The 15,611-nt window shown below is 48.6% G+C and overlaps 1 long non-coding RNA gene across 1 annotated transcript in view; it reads left to right on the forward strand.

The window, feature by feature from the left end:
- Positions 1–331: 331 nt before the first annotated feature.
- LOC141140725 (uncharacterized) overlaps positions 332–15,611 on the forward strand; it is a 51,782-nt gene continuing 36,502 nt past the window's right edge. Inside the window, exon 1 of the long non-coding RNA XR_012243990.1 lies at positions 332–541. This is a non-coding gene — a long non-coding RNA (uncharacterized lncRNA). The remainder of the gene's footprint in view (positions 542–15,611) is intronic.

The raw sequence follows: 15,611 nt of genomic DNA on the forward strand, positions 1-15,611 counted from the left end.
TCCGATCACAACCTTATCAATTTCACATTTGCTTGAGCGAGCATAGCGTAAAACTCAGTGGCGGCCCGTCCATAGGTAGCGCCCAGGCGCTGCCCCCCCCCCCCCCCAAGCTTTTGGGAAAAAAGAAAAAAGAAAAAAAAAGGTCACTTTAAGAGTGACCAGGCGTCAGAAACACAGCTGTCTATGGGAAGCTTCCCAGCTTGCAATCAGCTGATTGGAAGCTGGGAAGCTGATTTGCCTGTGTTTAGGGCATGTTCAGGGCGCAAGCGATGCGCCTGCAAACACTCCCACTCTCCAATGATTTGTCCCTGGCTCTTTATTATTTTCATTGGCCAGGACCGAAGGGTGACTGGGCGGTGCTTTTTCAGCACTACAGCGTCACTTCCAGTTTCCTTGGAGTCGGAGTGGAGTGCAGACACTGCGGAGACTACTTGACTGCAACCCGGGACCCTGTGATGTGAGGTGGGGAGTGGATCACAGATGCTGCGGGTGGGTCAGAGCTGGCAGTGCAGAGCCCAAGTGCGGTGTACCAGAGCAGAAGGTGAGTGCAGGTTTCGGAGGTGATCTCTATCACTGTGTCACTGTGAATGACAAAGAGGATTGCAACAGCTGAAGACAGAGTGTACCTGAGTGCTGCAATTCTCTGTTTTTGCTGTTTTCAATGGCATGTCTCTCCCTCCTGGCATAACGCTCCCCTGGGTCCTCAGACTTCTCTGCAGGGTGGCTACAGAGTGCCTGCTCCACCTGGTGTATAGTGTGTCCTGCCGTGAACCTGGCCCCCCTCCCCCCACCTCTGTTCACTTTTCTCAGCTGCTGCAGAGCTTCATGGAGGGGGGGGTGGGGCTGCTGAGTGCTGTGGTGCAGGGCAGTGACTGGCAGCTGTGGGGTTCCCAAACCCCAAATTCCTCCCCCCTCCCTTCCTGCATTTTCCCTCCCTGCCTCTCCACCCTAAATCAATCCCCCTCCCTGCCCCACCAACATAAAAAGACAGCCCCCCGCCTCTCTACCCTAAACAATAACCCCCTCCCCGCCTTTCCACCCTAAACAAACCCCCTCCCTGCCTCTCCACCCTAAACAGTAACCTCCTCCCCACCTCTCCACCCTAAACAATAACCTCCTCTCCATCTCTCTACCCTAAACAATAACCTCCTCCCCACCTCTCTACCCTAAACTATAACCTCCTCCCCACCTCTCCACCCTAAACAATAACCTCCTCCCTGCCTCTCCACCCAAAACAATAACCTCCTCCCCACCTCTCCACCCTAAACTATAACCCACCTCTGCACCCTAAACAATAACGTCCTCCCCACCTCTCCACCCTAAACAATAACCTCCTCTCCACCCTAAACAATAACCCCATCCCCACCTCTCCACCCTAAACAATAACCTCCTCCCCACCTCTCCACCCTAAACAATAACCTCCTCCCCACCTCTCCACCCTAAACAATAACCTCATCCCCACCTCTCCACCCTAAACAATAACCTCCTCCCTGCCTCTCTACCCTAAACTATAACCCACCTCTCCACCCTAAACAATAACCTCCTCCCCACCTCTCCACCCTAAACAATAACCCCCTCTCCACCCTAAACAATAACCTCCTCCCCACCTCTCCACTCTAAACAATAACCTCCTCTCCACCTCTCCACCCTAAACAATAACCTCCTCCCTACCTCTCTACCCTAAACAATAACCTCCTCCCCACCTCTCCACCCTAAACAATAACCTCCTCCCTGCCTCTCCACCCTAAACAATAACCTCCTCTCCACCCTAAACAATAACCCCCTCCCCGCCTCTCCACCCTAAACAATAACCTCCTCCCCACCTCTCCACCCTAAACAATAACCTCCTCCCCACCTCTTCACCCAAAACAATAACCTCCTCCCCACTTCTCCACCCTAAACTATAACCTCACCCCCACCTCTCCACCCTAAACTATAACCTCACCCCCACCTCTCCACCCTAAACAATAACCTCCTCCCTGCCTCTCCACCCTAAACTATAACCCACCTCTCCACCCTAAACAATAACCTCCTCCCCACCTCTCCACCCTAAACAATAACCCCCTCTCCACCCTAAACAATAACCCCCTCCCCGCCTCTTTACCCTAAACAATAATCCCCTCCCCACCTCTCCACCCTAAACAATAACCTCCTCCCCACCTCTCCACCCTAAACAATAACCCCCCTCCCCACCTCTCCACCCTAAACAATAACCCCTCACCAGCTCTCCACCCTAAACAATAACCTCCTCCCCACCTCTCCACCCTAAACAATAACCCCCCTCTCTGCCTCTCCACCCTAAACAATAACCTCCTCCCTGCCTCTCTACCCTAAACAATAACCCCCCTCCCTGCCTCTCCACCCTAAACAATAACCCCCATCTCTCCACCCTAAACAACTAATACTCTGTCCTGGGATGCTGAGCTGTATACTCTGTCCTGTGGTGCTGGGGCTGTATACTCTGAAAGCAAGTGGAATACAGGGAACAGAGTGGGTGGATTCTATAAGGGGTGGGGCTTATGAGAAGTGGGAGGGATCAAAAAGGAGGAGCAGGGTCTGGCACCCCCCCATTCTAAAACTTCACCAGCCGCCACTGGTAAAACAAAATCCCTGCAAGACTTCACCCTCTACAAATCTGCCCTCAAATACAACTCCTGCCTCTACACTGCTAAACAAACCTAATACACCACTCATTAAACCTCGTCAACTCTTTTCTACCCTTAGTTCCTTACTTCATCGCCCACTTCCTCCACCCACCAACTAATTTACTGGCAGTGTCGCCCGTCCCATCCATTCGTCCGGCCCCCTGATCTACATATCAGGGCACCAAACTATGGATTCTAAGGGGGAAGTGTTTTTTGAAGCACCTGATTAGAGCCAGAGGCTCTAATAGGCTTCAAAAAAGGGTAGGTTCGGGGCACAGAGCACTGCTCTCTGAGCCCACCCAGTTATGTGACACTAGCGATTGAATATTCGCTACTTTAACACTACATTTCCTTCCCGCCAATCAGGAAGCAGGTCTGAAGCCAGTTTCCCAATTGGCCAAAATGTCAGGCGATCCTATTGAATGCCTAGCCAAGAGGAGCAGAGAGGAAATGCAGGGCAGAAGCTGCTCCAGAAGAGGACACAGGAGCTGCTTTCGTCGAGCCCGCCACGATTAAGGACACCGGACCGGGTTGACCATGCTGGAAGATGGCCGCACTTTGAATCAGCTCCACTAATCGGCTGCCCAGCGCACTCCATAAGGACACGTCTCAAGCTGGAGAACACCACTGTGATAGGGTAGGGACCGGCAGACAGCGGGTGGGGGGTTTCTGGGGGTATTAGTGCCACGCTGCAGGCCGCCCGGGGGAGGTTGTGCTAGTGTCGCTCCGGTGGCCACCTGAGGGGGTTGTTTGCCACCCCCCCAAAATAAAACACCAGCCACCACTGCTTACTGCCCAGGGTATTGCCAATCATTTCAAGAATAAAATCGACACAATTTGTGATGAGATATCCAGCTTTCTCCTCCAAGTCCAACACCACACTCAATACTTACTTCATCCCAGAAGAGGACAAAGCGGCAGTTGTGGGAACACTCCCTCAAAACCCTCCAATGTAGCCCTAAGGGAATCCTCTGTGACATACGCTGGGGCTGTAACATTAGGAGAGGCTGCAAAACCTGACAGGGGCACTGACTCATCCTGTGAGGCTGGCTCCAGTCTTGCAGGGGGGAATGGTAATCTGCAGGCATCTTTAGGACCCCTAGACACAGGCGGTGACTTTCTTGTGCCTTTGTTACCTCCCCCCGAGACCCTCTTACGAGGAGACATAGTCCCAAGCTACAAAGCAGAGGTACTAGTACATATGCAATCACTGTTGTGCTAAAAGTCTCACAATATACATATATGCTTAATACTGCACAACCTGATGCCGAGTAGGTGTCTTAGGTTAGCCTGGATCCAACCACTTTAAGATGCTCACTGCCCAAACTCTGTGTCCATCTGTTTACAGAGCTCTGAACGCTCTGGGCTTTTAAATTAGCCACCTGGCGTCTGCACACCTGCAGTGGAGGAAGGGAACGATTGGACACCAGCTTTCACTGAGTGTGTCTGAAAAGCACGTAAGTTTGCTCTTTACTCCCTCTAGTGGTGGAAATCAGGTAAGACATGAACTACTCATTGAAGAAAATCCACTTGTAATATAAATATATATATAGGATTAACTTCTCTTACCTGTCCCCGCCGCAGGAACTGCTGAGAACAGACAGTTTCCAGCCTTCACCCATCACGGCGGGTAGCGTTGTGCCAACCTTCAGGTTTTTTTTGGGTTCCTACTCAGAGAAACCTCTTTACCTGGACCTGTAAAAGACTCTGCAACTTTAGTGCCACTATTTTAATAGTACACCAAGCCTGGTTTTCTCAGAGCCCAGTCCCCCAAAGAGAGACTTACAGGCAAAACCTTGCTTCTTCGGATGACGAGGCCCGGGTACCATACCATCTTGGGAGTCAAAATATCGGTCCGAGATATGGATCCGGTCAGCATAGCCCTTTAAGCCCCCGCAGGGACCAAACTGGAGCTTTCTTCACAGCACATGTTTTACGTGACCAACCACCTTAGACACTGGTGAAAAAACTGAGGTCCTCCCCATATGGGAGGGGTTATATAGGGGAGGAATTCTCCTTAATTGGGGTTAACCAGTGTCCAATCACTATGTAATGAATACTCTGTGTCCCGTGATGTATGATCAAGAAATTGTGATTTTACTCCTCACTACCTATCACAGTTACGGAGACCCTGAAATGTCCAGATAGCACAAACCCCCCCAAAGACCCCATTTTGGAAAGTAGACACCCCAAGGTATTTGCTAAGAGGCATGATGAGTATTTTGCAGATCTCATTTATTTTTGAAAATGAAGAAAGAAAAGGAAAAATGTATTTTTAAAAAAAATTTTAATTTTCAAAACTTTGTGACAAAAAGCGAGATCTGCAAAATACTCAACATGCCTCTCAGCAGATAGCTTGGGGTGTCTACTTTCCAAAATGGGGTCATTTGGGGGGGTTTGTGCTATCTGGGCATTTCATGGCCTCTGAAACTGTGATAGGCAGTGAGGAGTGAAATAAAAAATGTACGCCCTTAGAAAGCCTGAAGGCGGTGATTGGTTTTTGGGGTCCTGTACGTGGTTAGACTACCAAAAAGTTCCACACATGTGGTATCCCCGTATATTATATTATATTTTTATTTTATTTGGGCAGTTGAGCATCACTCTGAATAATGCCGTGAAAGTTAGAACTCAAAGTCATAGGCCTCACCACCTATATCTGTGACTTGCAGTGTCCAACCTCCATCACTAACCCCCAAGAAGTGTTTCCCACTGTGGTCCTTGGATACACAGCAAAGGATTTTCTGAACAGCTCCACTGGGTCTGCACTCCATGTTCTACTCACAGAAAGTTGTTCCCAGTATCCTTCTTCCTCTTAGTTGCTACTTCCTCCTGCGTTACTTGACTTCCTCTCCAGAAAACTTGAACTTGGCCTCTCCAGAGTCACCTTCGGCTATCCAGCTCCGGGATCTCTGAACTCCCGGACCTTCAGCCTCTTCCCCGTAGGCGCCAGGGCCTCTGAACCCCCCGGGCCTCCGGTCCCGAACCTCTGGACCCCAAGCTCTTTCCTGGAAGACTCCCTTAGGACATGTGACCTTTTTATGAGAGACCGCCTTCCAGACCACAAAAATTAACTATTGATCACTTCTATCACATGGGGTTACCTGCCACTCAAGTCTCAGCCCATCCTCTCTTGCCAGCAGAGTCCACTCCAAAGCAGAGGAGGTATCCCTGAGCCCAAGTGTAGGTGGTCACCTCCCCTCCTACTCTAACAAAACACCACTAAACATCTACCAAATTTGGTAGGGGCGCTACATAAATATTTGTAGATAGTCAGTTTTTAGGTTAATTAGTTATTTTTGGCATTGGTGTTTGATGCTTGTTTGCTGGAGTTTCCTATGTTCATTGTTTGCTATGTATGCTTGTTTGTGTGTTTTCACTGTAAATAAATCTTACTTTAAGGATATCTACATTGTCTGGTCTGTTTCCACGTGTAGCTACATGTGTCTGGTCTCCTTGGCTGCAGAATCCTGACAGGGTTGTTAGGGACAAATTATGGAAATGTTGCGGAGGTTAAGGAGGCAAGATTTAGCCAGTGATTGGATGTGGGGGCTGAAGGAGTGGTCAGACTCTAGGATTACACCCAGCACCCTGGCATGTGTGGAGGGACCAATGGTTGTGCTGTTGATCTCAATGGTAAAGTTATGGGGGGGGGGGGGGTGAGGAGTAAATATTAGAAGCTCAGTTTTATAAAGACTGAGTTTGAGGAAGTGGTGAGACAGCCATACTGGTATGTCGCTCAGTAAATCTGTGATACATGAGGAGATTGAGGGTGTGAGTTGAGGAGTGAGAGATAAATCTGGATATGGTCGGCATAGAGGTGGTATTGGAAGCCATGGCGGTTATCAACTGGCCCAGGGAAGAGGTATAGAGAGAGAATAGGAGGGGCCCAAGGACGGAGCCTTGGGGTACCCCAACAGAAAGAGGAAGAGGAGATGAGGAGAGTACAGGGTTGAAGGAGGTAAGTATTGAGTGTGGTGTTGGACTTGGAGGAGAAAGCTGGATATCTCGTCACAAATTGTGTCGATTTTATTCTTGAAATGATTGGCAATACCCTGGGCAGTAAGCAGTGGTGGCTGGTGTTTTATTTTGGGGGGGTGGCAAACAACCCCCTCAGGTGGCCACCGGAGCGACACTAGCACAACCTCCCCCGGGCGGCCTGCAGCGTGGCACTAATACCCCCAGAAACCCCCCACCCGCTGTCTGCCGGTCCCTACCCTATCACAGTGGTGTTCTCCAGCTTGAGACGTGTCCTTATGGAGTGCGCTGGGCAGCCGATTAGTGGAGCTGATTCAAAGTGCGGCCATCTTCCAGCATGGTCAACCCGGTCCGGTGTCCTTAATCGTGGCGGGCTCGACGAAAGCAGCTCCGGTGTCCTCTTCTGGAGCAGCTTCTGCCCTGCATTTCCTCTCTGCTCCTCTTGGCTAGGCATTCAATAGGATCGCCTGACATTTTGGCCAATTGGGAAACTGGCTTCAGACCTGCTTCCTGATTGGCGGGAAGGAAATGTAGTGTTAAAGTAGCGAATATTCAATCGCTAGTGTCACATAACTGGGTGGGCTCAGAGAGCAGTGCTCTGTGCCCCGAACCTACCCTTTTTTGAAGCCTATTAGAGCCTCTGGCTCTAATCAGGTGCTTCAAAAAACACTTCCCCCTTAGAATCCATAGTTTGGTGCCCTGATATGTAGATCAGGGGGCCGGACGAATGGATGGGACGGGCGACACTGCCAGTAAATTAGTTGGTGGGTGGAGGAAGTGGGCGATGAAGTAAGGAACTAAGGGTAGAAAAGAGTTGACGAGGTTTAATGAGTGGTGTATTAGGTTTGTTTAGCAGTGTAGAGGCAGGAGTTGTATTTGAGGGCAGATTTGTAGAGGGTGAAGTCTTGCAGGGATTTTGTTTTACCAGTGGCGGCTGGTGAAGTTTTAGAATGGGGGGGTGCCAGACCCTGCTCCTCCTTTTTGATCCCTCCCACTTCTCATAAGCCCCACCCCTTATAGAATCCACCCACTCTGTTCCCTGTATTCCACTTGCTTTCAGAGTATACAGCCCCAGCACCACAGGACAGAGTATACAGCTCAGCATCCCAGGACAGAGTATTAGTTGTTTAGGGTGGAGAGACGGGGGTTATTGTTTAGGGTGGAGAGGCAGGGAGGGGGGTTATTGTTTAGGGTAGAGAGGCAGGAAGGAGGTTATTGTTTAGGGTGGAGAGGCAGAGAGGGGGGTTATTGTTTAGGGTGGAGAGGTGGGGAGGAGGTTATTGTTTAGGGTGGAGAGTTGGTGAGGGGTTATTGTTTAGGGTGGAGAGGTGGGGAGGGGGGTTATTGTTTAGGGTGGAGAGGTGGGGAGGAGGTTATTGTTTAGGGTGGAGAGGTGGGGAGGGGATTATTGTTTAGGGTAGAGAGGCGGGGAGGGGGTTATTGTTTAGGGTGGAGAGGGGGTTATTGTTTAGGGTGGAGAGGTGGGGAACAACTTTCTGTGAGTAGAACATGGAGTGCAGACCCAGTGGAGCTGTTCAGAAAATCCTTTGCTGTGTATCCAAGGACCACAGTGGGAAACACTTCTTGGGGGTTAGTGATGGAGGTTGGACACTGCAAGTCACAGATATAGGTGGTGAGGCCTATGACTTTGAGTTCTAACTTTCACGGCATTATTCAGAGTGATGCTCAACTGCCCAAATAAAATAAAAATATAATATAATATACGGGGATACCACATGTGTGGAACTTTTTGGTAGTCTAACCACGTACAGGACCCCAAAAACCAATCACCGCCTTCAGGCTTTCTAAGGGCGTACATTTTTTATTTCACTCCTCACTGCCTATCACAGTTTCAGAGGCCATGAAATGCCCAGATAGCACAAACCCCCCCAAATGACCCCATTTTGGAAAGTAGACACCCCAAGCTATCTGCTGAGAGGCATGTTGAGTATTTTGCAGATCTCGCTTTTTGTCACAAAGTTTTGAAAATTAAAAAAATTTTTAAAAATAAATTTTTCCTTTTCTTTCTTCATTTTCAAAAATAAATGAGATCTGCAAAATACTCATCATGCCTCTTAGCAAATACCTTGGGGTGTCTACTTTCCAAAATGGGGTCTTTGGGGGGGTTTGTGCTATCTGGACATTTCAGGGTCTCCGTAACTGTGATAGGTAGTGAGGAGTAAAATCACAATTTCTTGATCATACATCACGGGACACAGAGTATTCATTACATAGTGATTGGACACTGGTTAACCCCAATTAAGGAGAATTCCTCCCCTATATAACCCCTCCCATATGGGGAGGACCTCAGTTTTTTCACCAGTGTCTAAGGTGGTTGGTCACGTAAAACATGTGCTGTGAAGAAAGCTCCAGTTTGGTCCCTGCGGGGGCTTAAAGGGCTATGCTGACCGGATCCATATCTCGGACCGATATTTTGACTCCCAAGATGGTATGGTACCCGGGCCTCGTCATCCGAAGAAGCAAGGTTTTGCCTGTAAGTCTCTCTTTGGGGGACTGGGCTCTGAGAAAACCAGGCTTGGTGTACTATTAAAATAGTGGCACTAAAGTTGCAGAGTCTTTTACAGGTCCAGGTAAAGAGGTTTCTCTGAGTAGGAACCCAAAAAAAACCTGAAGGTTGGCACAACGCTACCCGCCGTGATGGGTGAAGGCTGGAAACTGTCTGTTCTCAGCAGTTCCTGCGGCGGGGACAGGTAAGAGAAGTTAATCCTATATATATATTTATATTACAAGTGGATTTTCTTCAATGAGTAGTTCATGTCTTACCTGATTTCCACCACTAGAGGGAGTAAAGAGCAAACTTACGTGCTTTTCAGACACACTCAGTGAAAGCTGGTGTCCAATCGTTCCCTTCCTCCACTGCAGGTGTGCAGACGCCAGGTGGCTAATTTAAAAGCCCAGAGCGTTCAGAGCTCTGTAAACAGATGGACACAGAGTTTGGGCAGTGAGCATCTTAAAGTGGTTGGATCCAGGCTAACCTAAGACACCTACTCGGCATCAGGTTGTGCAGTATTAAGCATATATGTATATTGTGAGACTTTTAGCACAACAGTGATTGCATATGTACTAGTACCTCTGCTTTGTAGCTTGGGACTATGTCTCCTCGTAAGAGGGTCTCGGGGGGAGGTAACAAAGGCACAAGAAAGTCACCGCCTGTGTCTAGGGGTCCTAAAGATGCCTGCAGATTACCATTCCCCCCTGCAAGACTGGAGCCAGCCTCACAGGATGAGTCAGTGCCCCTGTCAGGTTTTGCAGCCTCTCCTAATGTTACAGCCCCAGCGTATGTCACAGGGGATTCCCTTAGGGCTACATTGGAGGGTTTTGAGGGAGGAATTATGAATTTTATTTCAGCTTCCTTAAAAGATAGCAGAAAAAGGGGTAGATCCCCTCCCTCTGCTGCACTTTCTCTTTCAAATGATTCTTCTGACAATGAGGAGAGATCCCTATCCAGAGATGGGGATCAAGAGCAGTCTGAGGATTCAGAGGAAGAGGAGAGAGCTTCTTCCTCTCAGGCACTCAAGAAGCAGGTCCAGTATTATACTGAACTAGTGCGTTCCACATTTAAAATGCCCTCTGCTGAGGCCGCTACATCCTCTGTTTCTTCCCTGGGGGTCAGAAGGATCCCACAGACTGCGTTTTCCTTTCCAATTCATCCTTTAATGGATAAATTGTTGTATGAGGACTGGGGACATCCCGATAAACTGTTTACTCCTCCTAAAAGGTTTTCTATGCTTTATCCTCTGGCGGAAAGCTTCACCAAGAAGTGGGAGGTCCCATACGTGGATGCGGCTGTCTCTTGTGTGAATAAAAACCTGACCTGTCCCTTGGACAATGCTCAGGTGTTTAAAGATCCAACTGATAAAAAGCTGGAAACTTTATTAAAAGCCTCCTTCTCCATGGCTGGCGCTGCAGTCCAACCTACAGTCGCAACTGTGAGTTTGTGTCAATTCCTCAAGGAACAGGTTAAGCAGATGCTTGGCCTCCTTCCCAGTGAGGAAGTGGAGAACTATGCAGACCTTCCACAGGTGCTGTGTTTTATGATTAATGCCATTCTGGATTCTGCCCAGCAAGCATCTTGTTTGTCTCTCCTGTTGGTACACATGTGCAGTTCCCTTTGGCTTAAAAGTTGGGCAGCAGAGCTTTCATGCAAAAGATATTTAGCTGGCTTCCCATTCAAAGGGGAACGCCTATTTGGGGATGACCTAGATAATTTTATATAAAAAATGACAGGTGGTAAATCTACACTCCTACCAGTTAAGAGGAGTAAACGTCCACCATTCAAACGGTCTCTTTCCCCTTCCCCTGGAACATCAGGCTCTAAGCAGTGGGGACGGCCTTCCCAATCTACTTTCAGAGGAAAGGCCTAGGGTCACACCCAAGGGCAAGCAGAGCCCCAAAACATCCCTGTGAAGGGGCGCCCCCACTCGGCCGAGTGGGGGGAAGGCTCCTACAGTTTTCAGGAGCCTGGCGGGAAGAGGTTCAAGACAAGTGGGTGGTCTCTTCAGTATCTCTAGGTTACAAAATAGAGTTCCTAGAGCTTCCACCAGCTCGTTTCCTAAGATCAAGAGTTCCCAAAGATCCAGTAAAGCGAGAACCACTACTACTGGCCTTAGATTGTTTACTATCCCAGGGAGTGATAGTAGAAATTAACCCAAAAGATCACGGTTCAGGGTTCTACTCAAATCTCTTCACCATTCCAAAGCCAAATGGAGATGTCAGACCCATCCTAGATCTAAAGGATCTGAATGAGTTTCTACACATTCAAGCCTTCCGAATGCAGTCAATTCATTTGGTGGTCTCCACCCTGCAGGGGGGAGAATTTATGGCATCAATAGATATCAAGGATGCAAATCTTCATGTACCGATTTTTCCCGCTCACCAAAGCACAGAAACAGCACTTCTCAAAATATGGGACGACGCCCTTGAAGCAGCAGACGATGGAGAACAGAGTCTCCTGGTACTGTTAGACCTCAGCGCAGCATTCGATACAGTGGACCACAATACTTTACTTGTCCGCCTCGCTGAAGTAGCAGGAGCTACAGGTTCTGCTCTAAAATGGTTTACATCCTTCTTAGAGAATCGCTCCCAGACAGTGAAACTAGGAACATTCACCTCGGAAACCCGGGCAGTCTCCTGCGGAGTCCCTCAAGGATCCCCCTTGTCACCAGTACTATTCAACATATACATCCGCCCACTTCTCAATATCATCAGGAAAACCGATCTTTGCTTCCATTCATACGCTGACGACACCCAACTCTACCTTCGCATCAACAGACAAAAAGACCTTCATCAGCAATTACAGAAATGCCTCACCTTAATAGATGACTGGATGACCACTAGCTCCCTCAAACTTAACGGATCAAACACAGAGCTTCTTCTCCTACATGCCAACAAAAATTCCAAAATAAAGACTCCGTGGACACCTCCCACCATCCTTGGACAGACCATCTCCCCAAGCACCAAAGCCAAGAGTCTCGGAGTCTTTTTTGACTCAGGAATGACAATGGATGCACAAATAGGATCAGTGGTGAGCGGATCCCACCATCTCCTCCGCCAACTACGTAGACTCATCCCCTTCATCCCAGAAGAGGACAAAGCGGCAGTTGTGGGAACAATCATCAATTCCCGACTCGACTACGCAAATTCGCTCTACGTAGGACTACCCCAATATCAGCTTGCGCGCTTACAACTCATCCAAAACACGGCGGCAAGACTGTTAACAGGAAAAAAACCCTGGGAATCCATCTCCCCCTCCCTAAAGAGCCTACACTGGCTAACCGTGAAGAATCGGATCACATTCAAGACCCTCTGCCTCACCCACAAATGCGTACAAGGAAACGCCCCACCAAATCTCCGCAAGAAAATAAAACACTACACACCGAATCGCAGTCTTCGATCAGCTAACCCAAACCTCCTTACCATTCCCAAATACCGCTACAAAGCAAAGGGAGAACGAAGATTCGCAGTCCAAGGACCTCGACTATGGAATGCTCTTCCAACTAACATCCGCATGGAAGAAAACCACCAGGCCTTCAGAAAAAAACTAAAGACCTTCCTTTTCTGAGAAGCTGACATCAGAGAATGCATCCAGCGCCTTGAGGCGATTCAGTTCGCATTTGCAGCGCTTTACAAATCATTCATTCATTCATTCATTCAAAGATATCTAAGGTTCGCGGTAGACCTGCGCCATTTCCAGTTTGTGGCCCTTCCTTTCAGTCTCGCTACAGCTCCTCAAATTTTTACAAAAATTCTAGACCCTCTTAGCAAATCTAAGAGCTCAGGGCATAACTGTGGTAGCTTATCTAGACGATTTGCTACTCCTAGAGCAATCGGTGGCACACCTGAACCGCGCTGTCTTCAAGACAGTAAGACATTTGGAAAGACTAGGCTGGATAATCAACCTAGAAAAGTCTTCTTTGCAACCTTCAACAAGGTTGGAGTATCTAGGCATGATCATAGACACCGCTCAAGGAAGGGTGTTTCTACCAGAGCCAAAGGTCAAGGCCGTAAGAGCTCTAGTCCGCTTAGTATTAAGCAAAAAGAGTCCATCCATTCGGCTATGTATGAGACTGTTAGGAAAGATGGTTGCCACTTTCGAGGCTGTTCCATTTGCCCAGTTTCATTCAAAGGCCCCTGCAGAGAAGCATTCTCGCAGCTTGGAACAAAAAGACTCATGCCTTGGATCTTCCGATGTGCCTATCCCCAAGGATACGCAAAAGCCTCAATTGGTGGTTACGAACCAAAAATCTTTTGAAAGGCAAAGCCTTTCTTCCACTACAATGGAAGATCGTAACCACAGATGCCAGTCTGACAGGCTGGGGAGCAGTTCTGGAAGAAACATGCACGCAGGGAAGATGGTCTGCAACCGAGAGACGCTTGCCCATCAATATTCTAGAAATTCGGGCAATTTACTTGGCCCTCATGGACTGGTCTTACAGGCTACAGGGTCACCCTATTCGGATACAATCCGACAATGCCACAGCTGTGGCTTACATCAATCACCAAGGAGGCACCAGAAGTCTGGATGCCCAAAGGGAGGTGAATCGCATTTCTGCATGGGCAGAAGGCCATGTTCCCTGCCTGTCTGCGGTATTCCTCCCAGGAGTGGAAAAGGAAGGGTGTTTCTACCAGAGCCAAAGGTCAAGGCCGTAAGAGCTCTAGTCCGCTTAGTATTAAGCAAAAAGAGTCCATCCATTCGGCTATGTATGAGACTGTTAGGAAAGATGGTTGCCACTTTCGAGGCTGTTCCATTTGCCCAGTTTCACTCAAAGGCCCCTGCAGAGAAGCATTCTCGCAGCTTGGAACAAAAAGACTCATGCCTTGGATCTTCCGATGTGCCTATCCCCAAGGATACGCAAAAGCCTCAATTGGTGGTTACGAACCAAAAATCTTTTGAAAGGCAAAGCCTTTCTTCCACTACAATGGAAGATCGTAACCACAGATGCCAGTCTGACAGGCTGGGGAGCAGTTCTGGAAGAAACATGCACGCAGGGAAGATGGTCTGCAACCGAGAGACGCTTGCCCATCAATATTCTAGAAATTCGGGCAATTTACTTGGCCCTCATGGACTGGTCTTACAGGCTACAGGGTCACCCTATTCGGATACAATCCGACAATGCCACAGCTGTGGCTTACATCAATCACCAAGGAGGCACCAGAAATCTGGATGCCCAAAGGGAGGTGAATCGCATTTTTGCATGGGCAGAAAGCCATGTTCCCTGCCTGTCTGCGGTATTCCTCCCAGGAGTGGAAAATTGGCAAGCGGATTTCTTAAGTCGCCGGCAATTATGCCCAGGAGAATGGTCCCTACACCCTGACATATTCCAAACCATATGTCAAAGGTGGGGAACACCAGATGTGGATCTATTCGCGTCCAGATTCAACAGGAAGTTGGACAAATTTGTGTCCAGAACAAGGGATGTACTTGCTCAGGGGTCAGATGCTCTAACAATCCCATGGGATCAGTACAATCTAATGTATGCCTTCCCTCTGAACCCACTTCTTCCGCGGTTCCTGGGAAGGGTCAAAAGGGACGCAAAGTCTGTCCTTTTAGTAGCCCCAGCTTGGCCCAGACGACCTTGGTATGCAGAGATTGTAAAGATGGCAGTGGGCAGGCCTTGGGTCCTCCCATTCCGGCCAGATCTGCTCACACAGGGTCCGATTTGCCACCCTGCTTTACGAAGTCTAAATTTGACGGCTTGGCTGCTGAGACCCACATTTTAAAAGACCGTGGGCTCTCGGAGTCAGTCCTTTCCACTCTGGTCAATGCCAGAAAGCCGGCCTCCAGGCTTATTTACTACAAAATCTGGAAGGCATATGTTTCCTGGAGTGAACCCCGGTGGATGGCATCCTAGAAGGTATATGATTAGCAGAATCTTGACCTTTCTTCAGTCAGGCCTAGAAATGAGATTGGCTTTGAGCACTATCAAAGTCCAAATTTCGGCTTTGTATTTTTTCAGAAGCCAATTGCTTCACATTCCCTTGTCCGGGCCTTTATTCAGGGGGGCACTGCGGTTGAATCCGCCAGTCAAACCTCCAGTATGCCCATGGGATTTGAATTTGGTGTTGTCGGCTTTACAGGGACAACCCTTTGAGCCACTGCACCTGGCTCCTTTAGCGCTTTTGACTAAAAAATTAGTCTTCTTGATAGCCATATCCTCTGCTAGGAGAGTATCAGAATTGGCAGCTTTTTCTTGTAAAGAGCCATATTTAATTATTCACAAGGACAGGATTGTTATGCGTCCTAATCGTTCCTTCTTACCTAAGGTGGTTTCAGGATTCCATTTGAATCAAGATGTAATCCTACCATCCTTTTTTCCAGATCCGCAGTCCACGGAGGAAGAATCTTTGCACACTCTTGATGTGGTTAGAGCAGTCAGTGTCTATCTGCAGGCAACCGCTCAGATACGGAAAACTGATTGTTTGTTTATTCTGCCGGATGGCCATAAGAAAGGCCAAGCAGCATCGAAATTC

The sequence above is a fragment of the Aquarana catesbeiana genome, linkage group LG04 (assembly GCF_042186555.1).
Source record: "Aquarana catesbeiana isolate 2022-GZ linkage group LG04, ASM4218655v1, whole genome shotgun sequence".
NCBI classification, from domain to species: Eukaryota; Metazoa; Chordata; class Amphibia; order Anura; family Ranidae; genus Aquarana; species Aquarana catesbeiana.